The following is a 4,409-nucleotide window of genomic DNA, read 5'->3' as shown; positions in this document are numbered from 1 at the left end:
AATGTATCAATTAATCGATAATTTATCAAAGTTAATTAAACATTCGACGTGTGAAACACACTCGTCCTGTTTTTAAATTGAATTGCGCACGTGATTTTCTTTTACAATCATATCAAAGAAAGAACTGATTGCGATAAATATAACATTCGTTTTTTCAACATTTATCAGATTTCGATACATGTCAATCCATATCACTTAGATTTAAATAACTTCTTATCAATGATTTGCCGTGGGGTATGAATTTCAAGTGGTGATAGGAGAAGAAATTTCGCTCGTTCTTTATAAGTGTAATGTGCAATCAAGATAAACAATTGGACACTACGAGTGCAATGTATGTAGCCAGTATTAATAACTTTTATAGACTCCAGCGTATTTTATGTTTCTTTTATCATTCATTGTGTAAATTCTTAATAACCAGATGGCGGCAAAAAGTTAGTGCCTGTAGATTTTAAAATTAGCAGGCATCGTAATAATAGAATTGACAAAATGATATTGTGGAAAAAGTTCTTATGAACTTTTATTATCAGGTAATATATATATGTATGAATTTCCACTATGATAGTATGTCTATATCATAATTTGTTTTGATTTGATATCTTTGATTCATATCAATACATCTATAGAGCACAATTATATGCATAGTATAAATAAAAGACGAATTACGGTATGCAAATCTTGAATGTCGCGTGACGAGTGAGAAGAAAAAAGCTTTTGTCACTTCTTTTACAATATGTACAAGATAATTGCAATACAAATGGAACATACGTACATCTGTCATGTCAATATTAACTGTAAATCACGCGTATTTATGACTAAAAAATAAACAACATATGGATCAAATTTGCACAAGCTTTTTTTTATATTTCGACGAAAGACGAAATCGCGTATTTTTGGATATCTCGTGTCTTACTAGTCCTGAAAATACTAGAGCAACAACTCCATCGAATTCTAATTTATAGAAAAAGATATCTCAGACGAGCGAAACAGGAGTATTGACCTGTTTCAAACATTGAAAAATTCAAGTCATCGTCAACTATTGAAGTTAATAAAATTACGAGCGCGTCTTGCATTCACTAAACAGAAGAGAAAACATTAACAGCGTACAGTTATCCCACTTTTGGGGGAGCGGCTTATCAACGTAGAATGAAGTTAAAAATAGACAGCTGATTTGTCATAGTCATAATACACACGATGTCTGACCTCAGTACCTACGATATTATACATCGATGCGTGTAAGATATCTAAAGCTGGATAATCTCCAGATATTGGGAAGCAATATAGAAGTTGTACTTGCGTATCGTCCATTGCCACGGCAATGATATCATTTAAAATCTATAATTTGCTAAAATGAATCATCTGTCTTTTATAGTAAATAGAATTATAGAAGAAAGTCGTATTGGTAGAATATAGAAATTATCTTATTGATAAAATAGCATTCTATTGAATTCTACGAAAGTTAATCAACTTCCTGTGTATATAAATAAATTCAGGTAGAGCTATATCATATCTTTCGTATCACGTAAAACAGAAGAGGTATTAAGATATTATGATTAATTACTTGAAGAAACATGAAAAGTGCAGGGGACTGATTAACAGATTGAATCATTTCTTTCTTAAGAACAATAACATCTAATAATAGTTACGTATCTCGAAATTATATTGATATCAGGTGAATGTTGTATAATACGATATAAATTTCTTCAGAAATAAATTTCCGAAAATCGTTCCTTCTTTTTGCGTCTCGTTGATTGACATGAAAATGTAACAATATGCACTATACTTTACATGTATATTATTATATCATGCTTTAGCGTTAATGACAATTAATTCCTTCTCTATCAGTGACGTATAAATTTATAGACGTGCTACTTTTCCACTATGATGCATACATGTATGCATATCTAAAAAAAATATATATCCCCATTTCATTTTGCTCGAACACGAGAAATTAGTGTTTTTCCGATTCCTCTTTATGATATCGTTATCTATGAAAATTTAATAATAGTTGATGCTGATTAGGTAGCACTTAGACTAGATTTCCTTGTTACAAAGTACAATTTGATTGCCATCGTTAAACGGAGACTATAACTGTAAGCGGAAAATGTAGGATAATGATGGATGCTTATAAATGGTAAACTCGTAGATTCTAGGTAGAGATAAGAAAAATTAAAGGAATCGTAAATGATATTTTCATAAGTTTTTTGTTGTGATTAATGTACCACGTACTTGAAATCGAATAACAAAAATGTACACAGCGTTGTACGTGATTTGAGGCATGATATCGAAAATACTGATTCTCTCGATTGTGATTAATCCTTCATTCTGTCGTTCGACCTGTCCGAGTGCAATCATTAAAAGTAATACCAAGAAAAACGATCTAAGTGTTATTAATGAAAATAGTCAGATAACTTTGTCCTTTCAATACGACAGATCACGCATTATTAACAATAATAATACTATCTCGATAAGTTTGTTGTCATCGTATAGTTGAGTTCCATTCGAATTGTCGTCATTAAATTATCTTCGAAACCAACTAGGGTGTCCATTCTTTTTTTCGTTCGTTTTCTATAATAGGCACACATCATTTTTATCTGATGTGTGTAACGCGGACGTGAAGTGGGCAAAAAGTGGTATCAGAATCGATGCTATCAGCGGGTTTTCGCACCACCAGCACGAACCGATATGTCAAATTTTGATGGATCGCGAGACTTTATTTCCATTTGTTCTGGCCCGGCTCGTTATTTTTAGGATCCGCATTTCTGCGTCATTATTAATTTGATAGTGCTCAGAAGACGCGCACAATCGGGTCACCCGAGAAGAGAAATGTCAATAATTAATATCGACCGAGCGAACTCGCGTTCATGAACGTAGGTTTCTAAAAAAATGTTGTTAGACTAATTATAAGAGAAAATTGATTCTTTTTATTAATTCCTGATTATTAAGATAATCGATCTTAAATGAATTATTCATAATAAAGTACTTTAGATAAAAGAAAACATTGTCGAATTAAGTTACGACAACATATGAACAAAATGGGATGGCGTTTCGAGTGTTGTTACTGCATTGCCGTTAGTGGAAGCTGTTTTTACAACGAAAAGTTGAATAACGTGCATTAAACACGCAGACGATATGTTCTGTGCAACATAGATGATAAAACGATTTTCTTGTACGTAATACTGTCGGAAATCCCTGGATACAATTTGACAGCTCCTAATGAGATTCTTATGTTGGTTTCGTGTGCACGGATCATAGAAAAAAATGAGCTCAACTTTAATATACAATGAGCGTAACAAGGAAAAAATATTACGAAAAAATTGAGTGCTATATCAAGAGGTCCAAGTACGATTACTTTTTATCTGAGAAGTTGCACAATATTAAGTAAACAAATTTTTTTGTATTATTTCTATTTTCATTAGAGAATATTAATTTCTGCTCGATAAGAATGAATATCCATTGCATGAGCTTACCACTCGCATTGAAGAAATCAGCGATTATTATTCAAAGTTTCCTTTTACATGTAGGATGTATCTTTGAAAACATTTGCACAGCTAAATATAGCATCGCGTAAGGACGTGCATCATTTTTTGTGGCATTTCAATGGGTCAGATTCATTCATTCTGCGCGTTTGCCCATCGGACGTACCATCACGTATCTGTAGCTTCTGAAGAGAATCTTCGGGACTTGAATTTTAGTTCAATTTTTGATATTGGCAGATCTCGTTGCTCGTTTTATTTTCTCGCTCGCCTTCGAACTAGGTCGATGAAGGCTCATTCCAGTTGTACGGTTTATTATTAGATTGGCACGTATTATTAATTCAATCATCGTTTCAAATACCGCAGTATCGAGACACCCCAGTGTGTATATTTTCTGTTTGTTAGGAAACTGAGATATTAGAATTGCATTTTCCCGAGTTCATTTAGGAGCAAATGGTTCGTGTAATTGAATCGCTTATCTACCTAACAGGATGCTCAGCTGATGTTTCTGTCCATTTATCATTTACTTCTCATCAAGCTGTTTATCAATAACGCGAAAAGCCAGCATATTTATGAAATTATTCATTGCGTTATGTAAGTGCAGTTACATATATGATCGATTGATTAATTATGGTGATCGTAGCACACAGTCTTTAGTGTATTTTCAGTTTGTTATATTTCGAGATTGCATTTGAGATGTTGTACATTACGTTCCATAATAAGCAACATTAGAATGAATGCCGCGTTCTTAAAGATGTATTGGCTATACAATCTATCCCAAAAGTTTATATACATTAGAAAAACGCATTTCCTATAATTAAAAAGAAATCAGACGTCGGAAGAACAATGCTAATAATAAATAGCTACGTGCTAAAAAGTATAGAAGGAAATATCCAATTAATTATTGATTGAAAAACTTTTTTTGTCAAAATTTCG

The sequence above is a fragment of the Ceratina calcarata genome, unplaced genomic scaffold, assembly GCF_001652005.2.
Source record: "Ceratina calcarata isolate Rehan_Ccalc_2016 unplaced genomic scaffold, ASM165200v1 scaffold53, whole genome shotgun sequence".
Classification (NCBI taxonomy): domain Eukaryota; kingdom Metazoa; phylum Arthropoda; class Insecta; order Hymenoptera; family Apidae; genus Ceratina; species Ceratina calcarata.
This window is presented reverse-complemented; position numbering follows the sequence as displayed.